This window comes from Pseudophryne corroboree, chromosome 9 (assembly GCF_028390025.1).
Source record: "Pseudophryne corroboree isolate aPseCor3 chromosome 9, aPseCor3.hap2, whole genome shotgun sequence".
Classification (NCBI taxonomy): domain Eukaryota; kingdom Metazoa; phylum Chordata; class Amphibia; order Anura; family Myobatrachidae; genus Pseudophryne; species Pseudophryne corroboree.
Genome location: NC_086452.1, coordinates 98,915,656 through 98,932,074, shown reverse-complemented (window position 1 = coordinate 98,932,074; position 16,419 = coordinate 98,915,656). Strand labels below are relative to the sequence as shown.

The 16,419-nt window shown below is 46.5% G+C and overlaps 1 protein-coding gene across 4 annotated transcripts in view; it reads right to left on the bottom strand.

Annotated features, from left to right (window-relative positions):
* LOC134957652 (tenascin-N-like) overlaps positions 1-16,419 on the bottom strand; it is a 618,734-nt gene that overhangs the window by 58,524 nt on the left and 543,791 nt on the right. The window lies entirely within an intron of this gene.

The window sequence follows — 16,419 nt, the reverse complement described above, 5'->3', positions numbered from 1 at the left end:
ACTCCTAGATGGGCCAGGTGTTTGTGTCGGCCACTAGGGTCGCTTATCTTACTCACACAGCTACCTCATTGCGCCTCTTTTTTTCTTCTTTGCGTCATGTGCTGTTTGGGGAGTGTTTTTTGGAAGGGCCATCCTGCGTGACACTGCAGTGCCACTCCTAGATGGGCCAGGTGTTTGTGTCGGCCACTAGGGTCGCTTATCTTACTCACACAGCTACCTCATTGCGCCTCTTTTTTTCTTCTTTGCGTCATGTGCTGTTTGGGGAGTGTTTTTTGGAAGGGCCATCCTGCGTGACACTGCAGTGCCACTCCTAGATGGGCCAGGTGTTTGTGTCGGCCACTAGGGTCGCTTATCTTACTCACACAGCTACCTCATTGCGCCTCTTTTTTTCTTTGCGTCATGTGCTGTTTGGGGAGTGTTTTTTGGAAGGGCCATCCTGCGTGCCACTGCAGTGCCACTCCTAGATGGGCCAGGTGTTTGTGTCGGCCACTAGGATCGCTTATCTTACTCACACAGCTACCTCATTGCGCCTCTTTTTTTCTTCTTTGCGTCATGTGCTGTTTGGGGAGTGTTTTTTGGAAGGGCCATCCGGCGTGACACTGCAGTGCCACTCCTAGATGGGCCAGGTGTTTGTGTCGGCCACTAGGGTCGCTTATCTTACTCACACAGCTACCTCATTGCGCCTCTTTTTTTCTTTGCGTCATGTGCTGTTTGGGGAGTGTTTTTTGGAAGGGCCATCCTGCGTGACACTGCAGTGCCACTCCCAGATGGGCCAGGTGTTTGTGTCGGCCACTAGGGTCGCTTAGCTTAGTCATCCAGCGACCTCGGTGCAAATTTTAGGACTAAAAATAATATTGTGAGGTGTGAGGTATTCAGAATAGACTGAAAATGAGTGGAAATTATGGTTTTTGAGGTTAATAATACTTTGGGATCAAAATGACCTCCAAATTCTATGATTTAAGCTGTTTTTTAGTGTTTTTTGAAAAAAAAACACCCGAATCCAAAACACACCCGAATCCGACAAAAAAAATTCGGTGAGGTTTTGCCAAAACGCGGTCGAACCCAAAACACGGCCGCGGAACCGAACCCAAAACCAAAACACAAAACCCGAAAAATTTCAAGTGCACATCTCTAATTTTTACACAACACCATCTAGTCACACGCAGAATTTCAGGCAAGATAAATAAAACAAACAAACATTATATACTGTACTGTGGGCCTAATTCAGTTTAGATCACTATTAAGCCAGAAATTTCGATTTTCTCAAACCTGCTTCTGCTAAAAATTGCATGTGAAGAGCCACTAGAAATGTAAAAGACGGCCACCGATGCAATCACAAAATTGTGATGCATACAAAAAAATCAAGTACCATCGACAATTGCGGTTGACCCAGGGTTACTCAGAATAATGAGACTGCAGTTCCATCGGCGCCATGTTTTTAGTCGCACTCCATTGCAAATGACGTCAAATACACTCCCCAAAAACAGCCATGATCTGCCTGCGTTTTTCCATCCACTCCCCACAAACGCCATGTTAACACCCAAGAATGGTCACTTACAATCAATCAAATTTCGATAGCATTTCAATAAATTGCAGTCGCAATTTAGCCTTCACGCACGCATGATGCGTGCGCAGCGCATGCGCAGTCTGCCGATAATTGCCTGATTTGCGATTTTGCAACTGCAGCTGAATAAGGCCCTATGGGGGTCATTACGACCCATTTGCACGCAGCGGTTTATCGCTGCGGTGTGAACGGGTTAGGAATGTGCATGTGTGGCAGCCGCAATGCACGTGCGCGACATTGCCTGGCAACAGGGGTCGCCGGGTTACGTCGTGTCCTACGAAGAAAGCGGTCGCAGAGCCGACCGCAAGAAGATTGACAAGAAGAAGGTGTTCCTGGGCGGATCCGGAAAGTTGGCTGCCGTTTTTGGGAAGTGGTAAGGAAAACGCAGGCGTGTCCAGGAGAACGGAAGGCAGATGTCTGACGTCAAAGCCGGCTCCAGCATTGCAAAGATCGTCGCATAGGGTAAGTAGGTACAGGGCTGGTCTTGTTGTGCTTGAAATTTTTTTAGCTTAGCAGGGCTATACAAGCGACCGCAGCCCTGCTAAGCTAAAATACACTCCCCCATAGGCGTGTACTAGTTGATCGCAGCAGCAGCAAAAAGTTATGTAAATAGTCAAGGCTCTTGAGCCGGTAGACTGTTATAACTATATTACATGATTCTTATCTCCTTTGTTACCTTGGGGGCCAACACTGCATTGCCGCAACCTCTACAAGATGTTCAATGCAGCTTGTGAACACATAGAACCAGTTACCCTAAACTGCTACTGACAGACGTTACCAGACCCCTGCTATCTGTATTACATTTATCTGTGTCAGAAGTCATGGAAAATACAGTAACTCGGCAGCTCGACACATCGGCTGTAAGTTCTTCACATTTGATTTTTAATTACAGGAGACAATGTACAATTTAAACCAAAGAGCTGTTACATGATTTATGTTTATTGCATCAAGTAACAGTTAAAAGGGAAATAATTGAGAATTTTATAGTTGAAAATTACTAGCAAATACTAGCAAAGCACTTACTTCATACTAGCAAAGCACTCCCTAGATGGTGACAGAGAGAGTGCTAAATGTCTAAGAACAGTATGAACCTTTTATGAATGTACTGTAACTGTATACTCTATGTAAAGGACTGTACACCAAGAGAAATTGTATCTGTCCTCAATATTCATTTAAGTGAAGGCAGCGTCCTCTGGTATCAATAATAGTCCATCGCAAGACTTACCTACCAACTTCCCTCATCTTGTCCAGTACATTATTATTATTATTATTATTAATATTATTATTATTATTATTTTATTTATATATTGCCAATCATATTATAAAGTACTATGCAGAGAACATATGATCATTTACGGCAGTACCTGTCCCCAATTTAACTTACATTTTAAAATCCCTACCAAATACACAGTGGGGTAGATGTATAAAGCCTGTAGAAGTGATAAAGCAGTGATAAGTGGAAGGTGATAATGCACCAGCCAATCAGCTCCTAACTGTAATTTTTCAAACCCATAACGATTGGTTGGTGCATTATCACCTTCCACTTATCACTTCTTTATCACTGCCTTATCACTTCACCAGGCTTAATACCAGAGCCGGCCCTAGGCATAGGTAAACTAGGCAAATGCCTAGGACATTTGGCATGCCTAGGGGCACAAGCAGCTTCTGCTGATTAAAATGATATGCAGCATGCCTATATTCTCTGTGGCTGTATCTGCATATGAAATCACTGTAATGTAGCATTTCGTATGCAGATACAGTCACAGTGTATGTTTATAAGGACATCAATAATGTGTGTCATATGTGTAAGGGGCATTACTGTTTGGTATTATGTGTATAAATGCATTTCTAATGTGTGGCATTATGTGTATAAAGTGCTCTACTGTGTACGTATTGAAAGGGCACTACTGTGTTGTCTAATGTGAATAATCAGTAATATGGTGTGGTGTAATATGAATAAGGAGCAATACTGTGTGATGTAACTAATGGGAATCAGGGGCACTACTATGAGGAATAACGTCTATAAGGTATAGTCAGTGGTGCAAGTAGAAAAAATGTCTTGCAGGTACTGTGCGCGCTCGCCAAAAAATGGGTGTGGCCAAATGCCATATGGGGCGTGGCCAATGAAAATGTGGGTGTGATACACATATGAGGGAGGGGCAGATACACATATGACCCCAATAGTGCCAGATACACGTTGCCCCACAGTGCCAGATATACATTGCCCCACAGTACCAGATACACATTGCCTCACTGTGCCAGATACACAAATTCCCCCAGAGTGCCAGATATACATTGCCTCACAGTGCCAGATATACATTGCCTCACAGTGCCAGATATACATTGCCTCACAGTGCCAGATACACATTGCCCCACAGTGCCAGATACACATTGCCCCACAGTGCCAGATACACAATTGCCCCCAGAGTGCCAGATATACATTGCCCCACAGTGCCAGATACACAGATGCCCCCAGAGTGCCAGCTATACATTGCCCCACAGTGCCAGATATACATTGCCCCACAGTGCCAGATACACATTGCCTCACTGTGCCAGATGCACAAATGCCCCCAGAGTGCCAGATATACATTGCCTCACAGTGCCAGATATACATTGCCTCACAGTGCCAGATATACATTGCCTCACAGTGCCAGATACACTTTGCCCCACAGTGTCAGATACACATTACCCCACAGTGCCAGATACACAAATGCCCCCAGAGTGCCAGATACACAAATGCCCCCACTGTGTCAGATATACATTGCCCCCCAGTGCAAGATACATAAATGCCCCCCCAGTGCCAGATACACATGTCCCGCAGTGCCAGATATGCCCCCAGTGCCAGATACACATGTCCCCCCCAGTGCCAGATATGCCTCCAGTGCCAGATACACATGTCCCCCCAGTGCCAGATATGCCCCCAGTGCCAGATATGCCCCCAGTGCCAGATATGCTCCCAGTGTCAGATATACATGTCCCCCCAGTGCCAGGTATGCCCCCAGTGCCAGATATGCTCCCAGTGCCAGGTATAGCTGCCCCCCCCCCCCAGTGCCACATATGCCCCCAGTGCCAGGTATACATGCCCCCCCAGTGCCAGGTATACATGCCCCCCCAGTGCCAGATATGCCCCCAGTGCCAGGTATACATGCCCCCCCCCAGTGCCAGATATGCTCCCAGTGCCAGGTATACATGCCCCCCCAGTGCCAGATATGCCCCCCATGCCAGGTATACATGCCTCCCCAGTGCCAGATATGCCCCCAGTGCCAGGTATTCATGAAGCAGTCCCCCCCCCTTCCCCTGCTCACCGCTGCTGCTGTCCTGTCTCCCGTGTGTGAGGGGAGGAGAGCGCAGCCTGCGCCTCTCCTTCCCCTCAGTCTCCGGCGGGTGCGGGTGAGTTCAATTCAGCGCCGATCCGTGAGCCAATCAAAGCTCCGCGAGCTCTGATTGGCTGACGGGCAGCGCTGATTTGAACGAAGACATTCAGGGGCAGGAGAGGCGCAGGCTGCGCTCTCCTCCCCTCACATCAGCGGTAGCGAGCGGCGGCCCGTCGGTGTGGATACGGCTTACCCAACGGCGAAATTCTTAAGGGTACGCCGTACCCACCCGTACCCGCATACTTGCACCGCTGGGTATAGTGGTACTACTGTGTGAATAAGGGGGGTAATTCCAAGTTGATCGCAGCAGGAATTTTGTTAGCAGTTGGGCAAAACCATGTGCACTGCAGGGGGGGGGGGGGGGCAGATATAACATGTGCAGAGAGAGTTCGATTTGGGTGGGGTGTGTTCAATCTGCAATCTAATTTGCAGTGTAAAAATAAAGCAGCCAGTATTTACCCTGCACAAAAATAAAATAACCCACCCAAATCTAACTCTCTCTGCAAATGTTATATCTGCCTCCCCTGCAGTGCACATGGTTTTGCCCAACTGCTAAAAAAAATTCCTGCTGCGATCAACTTGGAATTACCCCCAAGGGACACTATTGCATGATAAAATGTGAATAAAGTTGCACTACTGTGTGATTTAATTTGAATTGGGGGTACTATTGTGTGGCCATGCCCCTTCCCAGCAAGAGCACGCCCCTTTTTGGGTTGTGCGCTGAATGTGTGCACTGTTCTTATTTAAAATATAGGGGGTAGGAGCACCAAAATAAGGACTGCTATGGGTGAGGGGTGATGGTGCTGGGAAAGGGGTGCAGGGTCTGAGGTGGAACTAGCGGCGGTGCTAGGGGGCACCAGCCAAAATCTTGCCTTGGGCATCATATTGGTTAGGGCCGGCTCTGCTTAATACTATACATCTGCCCCACAGCACCCATATGCTTTTGGATTGTTGATAAAAACAGAGAAAACACACAAAAAATGAGAACAATAAACACACTAAGGGGAGAATTCAGTTAGGCATCATCATTTTTCAGATGCAAAAAACTGGACTATTTTCACAATTTCTATTTTTATTTAAAAAAAAAAAATTCCGGGCAATTCAAATAGTGCCTGTTTTTCTTTGTGCCTGAAAAATTATCTAGTTTTGGGAGAAAACACATAGAATCTGTGATAAATTCATGGACCTACAGTATGTGTTTTCACTGCCATGATGGCAAAAGTGGGCTATTTTTTGCGAGCCTGTTGAGTTTCCAAATAAAAAGCCCAGATAATAGCTGTGGCCTAATTGCATAGCCCCGGGGTTCAGTTAGCCAGCAGTAAATTACTGTGGCTAATTGAATTCCCCCATAATCTGTAATCCAGCACGATCTACAGTACTTCTCCAACAACAACAGCTGCATACCTCAATTTCACCTCTCTCTCTTTCTTAGTGGGAGATGCATCAAGTCTTGGAGAGAGATAAAGTGGAGTAGCTGCCCAAATCAACCAATCAGCTTCTGTACTTTCAAATGCTGCGCTACATAAATGACAGTTAAAAGCTGATTGGGTGCTTTGGGCAACTTCTCCATTGTATCTCTCTCCAAGGCTTAATACATCTCCCCCTTACTCCTTGATAACCCTTTTCCTTTTACATTGTTCATTTACCTTTCCTAGGATTTTTTCTCCTGCAGGCTCCACAGTTTATCCACAGGATAACATTGGGATATGAGGTAGCATCAGCGGAATGGCACCAATCGATCAAAGCTTTCAGCCTCCCAGAATGCAACGGGCCAGTCCCCTATATCCCCGCCTCCTAGCTCAGGCAATTCAGTTTTTTTGTTTGGTGCGGCAGGAGTCGGACCACGGTCATGGAGCTGCTGGTTTTTGGCAGCCACAAGCTTTTTATTATTTTATTTTTATAGCCTTATTCTTTTTAAGCGATCTTTCCAAAAAGCGTCTTATAAGCACCTTAGAAAGAGTCGCTCCAACAACTCTCCGCCGGGTCGCGACAATGCTTACCCATGTGTACAGTGCTGTTTCGGCGGGCGTCTGTGTGGATGTACTAGCAAGTTCAGCTGATGTTACCAGGCTGTGGCCGGAGAACGGGCAGAAGGTAAGTCGTCGGTTCCGCTTAGCGTGTAAGACGCAAGACACAGTGGCACTGTTTTCAGGAGGAGACTACCGAACTGTCGCTGACGCGACTGCCACCTCGGGTGCACCAACGCTAGGCGTCAGGGATCATAGGCTTCAGGGGTTAGTGTGAGGCCGCGATCTCTGGGGTTGATGTCAGCAGTGGGGAGTAAAATGCTCCCCTGGTCGCCGCTCCCCCCCGGTTCATGACCAGTTTCCTCTGAGTTTCCCGCCATGAACTGATTTCCTGCTTCCGTCTGAGACGCTAGATATCTAACTGACCCAGTCGCAGCAAAGGTGGCTGTGTCACTGGTGCATCTGTGTTCACTTGGGCGTCTGTGTTCTCTGATAACATATGTGTTCACTTGGGTTTTGTGTTCACTATTGCATCTGGATACACTCAGCGTTTGATAGCGTGTTCATCGATCCTGGAAGCGGGGTTAAGTCTTCTTGTATACCGCTCTCCCGAGGCAGGTGATACAGCAATGAGTCTCTACCTACCACTGGGGTACGAGTAGTTGAATAAGTGCCTGATGCATACGAGTCTGATAAACTGTTACTGCTGTTTCTTTCTCTGTGCGACTGTATACGTTAAAAGTCCTATATAAGGTAATGCAGTAATTTGTTTTTCCTACATACCTGAAATGTATCTGTAGTTGAATATATGCTCATATTGCTTATTATACTAATGTATAACTTGTGACTGATTGCTAGTGCAGCTGCTGACCTTTCCTATACTATATTTCTGACAGTTCAGCTGTATTTCTATATTCCGATCCTCAATGCTGGTTCAAGGCAGGGAGGGATTGTATTGTATTTCACTTTAGCAAGCTTAAAATGAATACGGTCACAAATTGTGTAGTTAAACACCATACAAGTGTGTGATTTGTTTCCCATGTCTAAGAGAGGCAAGGGTGAGGAGGAAACACTCTCCACAGCAGCACCGACATTGATATCATGTTTGTCATGCAAAGCAGGGTTAACCTCTCAAGATCTGGAACAAAATGGATGATGTGCAAAGTCTTATAGCTTTCACCAAAGCCTCGTTAATAATCTAAGAAAGACACAGGTTCAGTCAGAACCCCCATGGGCTTCATATGCACAAACATTATCCAGTATAGCTAAGCGGATAATGCCAGCTCCCATATCAGGGATAGGTTACCCAGTTTACCCTTACATGCAACATTCCTCCTGGGTCTTATCACATTCAGTTCAGGAATCTGCAGCCTTTCGACAAAACTGGCTGAAAGGTCTGTGGAAGGTAAATCACATACAGTAGACATGAGACAACATCTTCACAGTCTACACATGTTCCAGAAGGGGACACTTTGGAGGATAGGGATGGATCCTCGCATTCTGGGTCTGTATACAGAGATGAGGATGAAGGTCCCAGCTCAGTAGATATACCTGAGCTAATTAATGCTATGAAAGCAATTCTATCTTTAGAGGAGGCAGCAGAGCCTGTGTTAAAATCCAAGGAAGCTGTGTTTAAACAGCCCAAGACGGTCAGAACTGAATTTCCAGAGTCAGAACAGCTGACGGAAATCATGCAAGAGGCTTGAGTCACACCTAGTAAGAAGTTTAGAATTCCTAAAAAATTTAATTCTTATTATCCTCTTCCGGCTGGGGACTGTTTGAAAAGGGAGGTTGCTCCCAAAGTAGATACGCATGTCATTCGGTTGGTGCATAAATCTACAACCTCTGCCTTCAACATCATTAAATGATGTAACGGATAGAAAAATAGATAGTTTTCCAAAAACATTTTTTTCCTTGTCGGGGGCAGTTGTTAGACCAGCCATGGCTTCAGCCTGGATGGTGAAAGCAGAGGGGGCCTGGGCTGATGCATTGGAAGATGACCTTTCAATGGCGTCTAGAGAACAAAAGTCCCATATTGCACATACTGTATTAAACAAGCGGCTGTCTTTAGCGAAAAAGTAGCCTTGTATATGGGTATAGTAGCTTCTCAGGCATCAGCCTCAGCAGCACGCAGAGTAGTCTGGCTATGGACATAGAAGGGTGACTCAGAGTCCAAAAAGGTACTAGAGTCCTTGCCTTTTGCTGGAGATATTATTTTTGGTAAAGAGTTAAACAATATTCTGGAGTCAGAAGTAGACTCTAAGAAGGTGACGTTTCCTTCTACCTACTAGTCTAAACCTAGTTTTCCAGCTTTTCGGTCCTTTTGGACACAAGGAAAAGCGAAAGAAAGGGGTTACGGCAAATAGTCCCAATTGGATAAGTCTCGAAAGACTAAAAAGCACTATGCAACCAGAAGGCCTGCTTCCAATCTGGAAGATAAACCATCAGCCTGATGGCACCGGCCTCCACCTGGGGGACCCCAGGGTGGGAGGCCGACTTCTTCTATTTCTACAGACCTGGCAGCAGTCCACCACAGATGCCGGGGTGCAAGAAGCGGTATCTCACGGTTATGCATTTGCCTTCATGAAACACCCTCCGCAAAGATTTTTTTCTACCAGCCCATCTTCTGTGGAAACGAAGGCCAGGTCTTTACAGGAGGCAGTTCAGAAGTTGCTACAATCAGGGGTGATAGCACCGATCCCTCCTGCACAGCAGGGACAAGGTTTCTATTCCAACCTGTTTCTAGTACAGAAACCGAATGGTTCATACCGGCCCATTCTCAATCTCAAAGCTGTGAACAAATACATTTGGGTGCCTCGTTTTCATATGAAGACTTTACTTTCCATTATCTTGGCCATGGAGCCGGGGGATTTTATGATATCCCTAGATATCCAGGATGCTTACCTGCCAGTACCTATAGCACCGTCCCATCAGTGCTCTCAGGTTTGCTATCCTCCGGCAACATTTTCTGTTTCAGGCCCTACCATTTGGACTGGCTCCAGCTCCAAGAGTGTTAACTAAAATTATGGTGATGGTGGTGGCTCCATCTTCAGGGGCTAAGAATTTTCCCATACCTGGATGACTTGTTAATCCTGGCTCATTCCCAGGAAACTCTCCAGAGCCATCTGCAATTGACAATAGCTTGCTTACAAAGCCATGGCTGGCTCATAAATTGGGCGAAGTCATCCCTGGTTCCGTCACAACGCACGACGTACCTGGGGGCTGTATTGGATTCCAGGCTTCAGAGAGTTTTATAACCCTGAACAAAATATCCACAATACGGACAAGGATTCAGGAGCTAATACACAGTCAAAGAGTATCCATTCATGCAGCAATGCGAGTGATGAGATCTATGGTGTCAACATTCGACATGGTGGAATATGCTCAATTCCAGTCGAGGCCCCTTCAGCATCTGATTCTTTCCAGATGGAATGGACTACATCAGACAATAAAAACTCAGACTATGGTCATTCCTCAGGAAGTACGGAGGTCGTTAGCTTGGTGGCTACAGACATCCCATATCGACAAAGTGCAACCCTTTTGGATCTCAGAGTGGGAGATTCTGACAATGGACGCCAGTCTTCAGGGCTGGGGAGCAGTGTCAGAAAGGTGTTGCTTCCAGGGGCAGTGGACCAAGGAAAAAAGTTGCCTGCCAAGAAATATATTGGAACTTCGGGCCATATATATGGCACTCACTCAGGCAAAAGACATACTTCAAGGAAAACCGGTTCAGATTCACTTGGGCAATGTAACGGCAGTAGCGTATCTCATTAGTGATGTGCACCGGAGATTTTTCGGGTTTTGTGTTTTGGTTTTGGATTCGGTTCCGCAGCCGTGTTTTGGATTCGGACGCGTTTTGGCAAAAAAAACCTGAAATTTTTTTGTCGGATTCGGGTGTGTTTTGGATTCGGGTGTTTTTTTACAAAAAACCCTCAAAAACAGCTTAAATCATAGAATTTGGGGGTCATTTTGATCCCATAATATTATTAACCTCAATAACCTTAATTTCCACTCATTTTCAGTCTATTCTGAACACCTCACACCTCACAATATTATTTTTATTCCTAAAATTTGCACCAAGGTCGCTGTGTGACTAAGCTAAGCGACACAAGTGGCCGACACAAACACCTGGCTCATCTAGGAGTGGCACTGCAGTGTCAGGCAGGATGGCACTTCAAAAAAATAGTCCCCAAACAGCACATGATGCAAAGAAAAAAAGAGGCGCAATGAGGTAGCTGTGTGACTAAGCTAAGCGACCCAAGTGGCCGACACAAACACCTGGCCCATCTAGGAGTGGCACTGCAGTGTCAGACAGGATGGCACTTCAAAAAAATAGTCCCCGAACAGCACATGATGCAGGGCCGTCTTTTCGTATGGGCTCAATGGGCTCTTGCCCAAGGGCCCCATGAGTATAAGGGCCCTAGGCTGATAGCTGAGGGTCCACTCTTTCCAGCGGTACCAGATTTTTGAAAATCGGCCCTGGGGAACCGGAGATATCCAACTTGAAAGCAGTGGTCCCCATCCAAGCCTGTTAATTGCTCTTCCCAGTCAGATATCTCAGGTTCTGTCTGACTTAGAGTTTTTCTGAGTATACACTCCAAAAGCTGTGACTCTCCCCTTTTGGTGGACAGTGGCATCTTGTCTCTACTATGCCCAGAACCAGAGATATCAGCATTCAAGCAGCTGGTCCCTGCTCCAGCTCCTCACGCCTAATATGCAGTTTTAGATTTTCGTTGGTGGATTGCTCTGGCTCCTGAACTCTGATCCCCAAGTACCCAGAACCTTCTGAAAGGTGGGACTCTCTAGATTTTTATTGCATTAAAATTAAGAAATATATTTACAGAAACTTGAGATATCTGCAGTCAAGCAAGCTGCCCTCCCACGGGAAAATGATAAATATTAAGCCCACTCCACTATCCACACCTCCCCTACGTATTAAACACCCCCTACCAGTCATGTTCCAGGGGTTCTTCATTCAGCCCAATGCCCCTTTCTGCAGTTTAGTCCCATCTGTGCAGTAAAGGAGTAATTAGCATAAATCACTGCTCCAGGTCCTACATGCTGAGCGGAAGATAGAACACCCCCTATCGTCAGCGGGACATCAAAGCTGCCGCTGATAGCACCCCCCACCCCTACTGCTGGAGGATGGGTAGGGGGCCCAGTGCATTGCTGTGCCCAGGGGCCTGCACTGCTGTTAAGACGGCCCTGACATGATGCAAAGAAAAAAAGAGGCGCACCAAGGTAGCTGTGTGACTAAGCTAAGCGACACAAGTGGCCGACACAAACACCTGGCCCATCTAGGAGTGGCACTGCAGTGTCAGACAGGATGGAACTTCAAAAAAATAGTCCCCAAACAGCACATGATGCAAAGAAAAAAAGAGGCGCACCAAGGTTGCTGTGTGACTAAGCTAAGCGACACAAGTGGCCGACTCTAACACCTGGCCCATCTAGGAGTGGCCCTGCAGTTTTCTAGCGAGAGGATGAGTGCTTCCATCCTCATGTGAAGCTGAACCACTAGCCATGAACATAGGCCAGGGCCTCAGCCGTTCCTTGCCACTCCGTGTCGTAAATGGCATATTGGCAAGTTTACGCTTCTCCTCAGATGCTTTTAATTTTGATTTTTGGGTCATTTTACTGAACTTTTGTTTTTTGGATTTTACATGCTCTCTACTATGACATTGGGCATCGGCCTTGGCAGACGACGTTGATGGCATTTCATCGTCTCGGCCATAACTAGTGGCAGCAGCTACAGCACGAGGTGGAAGTGGATCTTGATCTTTCCCTATTTTACCCTCCACATTTTTGTTCTCCATTTTTTAATGTGTGGAATTATATGCCAGTATCAATAGCAATGGCCTACTACTATATATACTGCGCACAACTGAAATGCACCACAGGTATGGATGGATAGTATACTTGACGACACAGAGGTAGGTAGAGCAGTGGCCTTCCGTACCGTACTGCTATATATACTGGTGGTCACTGTCAGCAAACTGCAAAACTAAAATGCACCACAGGTATAGAATCTAGATGGATAGTATACTTGACGACACAGAGGTAGGTAGAGCAGTGGCCTTCCGTACCGTACTGCTATATATACTGGTGGTCACTGTCAGCAAACTGCAAAACTAAAATGCACCACAGGTATAGAATCTAGATGGACAGTATACTTGACGACACAGAGGTAGGTAGAGCAGTGGCCTTCCGTACCGTACTGCTGTATATACTGGTGGTCACTGGTCAGCAAAACTCTGCACTGTACTCCTCCTATATAATACAGCTGCTCCCCAGTCCCCACAATTAAGCAGTGTGAGCACAGATATATGCAGCACACTGAGCACAGATATGGAGTGTTTTTCAGGCAGACAACGTATACTGGTGGTCACTGGTCAGCAAAACTCTGCACTGTACTCCTCCTATATATATATATACTGGTGGTCCCCAGTCCCCACAATAAAGCAGTGTGAGCACAGATATATGCAGCACACTGAGCACAGATATGGAGTGTTTTTCAGGCAGACAACGTATACTGGTGGTCACTGGTCAGCAAAACTCTGCACTGTACTCCTCCTATATAATATACTGGTGGTCCCCAGTCCCCACAATAAAGCAGTGTGAGCACAGATATATGCAGCACACTGAGCACAGATATGGAGTGTTTTTCAGGCAGACAACGTATAATACTGGTGGTCACTGGTCAGCAAAACTCTGCACTGTACTCCTCCTATATATTACAGCTGCTCCCCAGTCCCCACAATTAAGCAGTGTGAGCACAGATATATGCAGCACACTGAGCACAGATATGGAGTGTTTTTCAGGCAGACAACGTATACTGGTGGTCACTGGTCAGCAAAACTCTGCACCCGTACTCCTCCTATATAATACTGCTGCTCCCCAGTCCCCACAATTAAGCAGTGTGAGCACAGATATATGCAGCACACTGAGCACAGATATGGAGTGTTTTTCAGGCAGACAACGTATACTGGTGGTCACTGGACAGCAAAACTCTGCACTGTACTCCTCCTATATAATACAGCTGCTCCCCAGTCCCCACAATTAAGCAATAAGCACAAATATTTTTGCATCAAGAATTCAAGATTAATAAACGGAGAGGACGCCAGCCACGTCCTCTCCTAACATTTCCAATGCACGAGTGAAAATGGCGGCGACGTGCGGCTGCTTATATAGAATCCGAATCTCGCGAGAATCCGACAGCGGGATGATGACGTTCGGGCGCGCTCGGGTTACCGAGCCATACGGGAGAATCAGAGTATGCCTCGGACCCGTGTAAAATGGGTGAAGTTCGGAGAGGTTCGGTTTCCGAGGAACCGAACCCGCTCATCACTAATCTCAATCATCAGGGAGGTACTCACAGCCAAAAGGCAATGAAGGAGGTTAGCTGAACATTAAGGTGGGCAGAACTTCATCATCCAGCCTTGTCCGCAGTATTCGTTCCGGGAGTCCTAAACTGGGAAGCGGATTTTCTCAGTCGACACACCATTCATGCAATTGAATGGGCTTTACACCCAGAGGTTTTCCAGATTCTGGTAAACAAGTCATTACTTCTCGTCAGAACAACAAAGTTCCCGCATACGAGTCAAGGACAAAGGATCCCAAAGCGACCTTCGTGGATGCTCTGTTTATTGAGATGAGACTTTCGTCTGGCCTATGTGTTTCCACCAATCGCCCTGCTGCCCAGGGTGATTCGAAAAGTCAAACAGGGAAAGGGCGCCGTGATACTATTAGCTCCGGGGTGGCCCAGACGACATTGGTACACAGATCTGCAGAGACTGTCGGTGGATACTCCGTTTCTACTCCCTCAACGTCCACATCTGCTGTCTCAGGGTCCTTGTTATTACAAGCACCTGGATCAACTGTCTGAAGGCGTGGCTCTTGAGACTTCCACCCTGAAAGCAAAAGGATTCTCACGATTACCGAATATGGCATGCTTAAATTCAGTGATGCAGTGCCAGGAAGTTTGACCCTAGGACTTTCAGAGTTTCCAGAGTCCTAGCATTCCTTCAGACAGGAATGGACAAAGGTCTACGGGTGACTTCCTTGAGAGTTCAGGTGTCAGCATTGACTGTAAGAAAAGAAAATTGCTAACCTGCAGGATGTTCGCACTTTTTTCCAAGGAATGCTTCACGTCCAGCCTCCTTTTGTTCCTCCTACAGCTCCTTGGGATCTAAATTTAGTCCTTTAGGCGCTTCAAGTTGCCCCATTTGAACCACTGAGTCAAGTGGATTTTAAATGGTTGACAGCTAAGGTTCTCTTTCTACTGGCTAATGCTTCAGCTAGAAGAGTCTCAGATTTAGGGGCATTATTATTTTGCTCTCCTTTTCTGATTTTTCATCCAGACAGAGCAGTTCTCAGAACCTAATCTGGATATATTCCTAAGGTGGTCTCCGAGTTCCACCTTAACGATGAAATTGTAGTTCCGGCTTTCCCAAGACCGGACCTTTCTACGGGAGATGCATCATTGGACGTAGTCCATGCTTTAAGGATCTATGTGAATCGTACCAGTGCCATCAGAAAGACAGATACTCTCTTCGTACTCTACGGATTTCACAAGAGAGGATGGCCTGCTGATAAGCAGACACTGGTGAGGTGCCTTTGGATGACTATTTCAGAAGCATATTCTCAAGCTGATCTCCCTATTCTGGATAATGTCTCTGCTCACGCCACTCGTAAGGTAGGTCCTTCATGAGCAGCACAACGTGGTGCCTCAGCTGAACAGATATGTAAGGCAGCCACATGGTCTTCCATTAACACATTCATTAGACATTATGCCTTTGATACCTTTGCCTCTCAGGACGCTGCATTCGGGCAAAGGATTCTCCTGTCCAATCAGGAGCGCCCCCTCCACTAATATTGCTTTGGGACAGCCCAATGTTATCCTGTGGATAAACTGTGGACCCTACAGGAGAAATAAGTAGTTATGGTAGACTTACCGTCGATAACTATAATTCTACGAAGTCTGCAGTATCCACAAGGATCCCACCCTGACGCACCTGGCTCTCTATGATGTTCCTGCCTTGAGCTTTGGAAAATAACTGAATTGCCTGAGCCAGGAGGCGGGGATATAGGGGACTGGCCCGTTGCATTATGGAAGGCTGACAGCTTTGATCAATTGGTGCCATTCCGCTGACGCTACCTCATATCCCAATGTTATCCTGTGGATACTGTGGACTTTGGAGAAATAGAGTTAGCGATGGTAAGTCTACCATAACTACTTATATTTTAACATCACTGAACTTGGGAATTAGAGCTCTGCTCTGGACAGCTCACCAGACCAAGAACAAAGGAGCAGAACTACAGTAGACCCTTCTGCACAGAATAATCACAAGGTGCCCATCCACAGCCTGATTGAGAAACCCTAGGCAAAGCACTGGTGCCTACCTCCCTTTGGTTGAAAATAATAAAAACAGTGTAAGGGGTAAGAGTAATGCAGGCAGCATGGAGCTTAATGGGTTCTAGACTCATCTAAAGGATGATCCCGCTCTGAGCACAACCA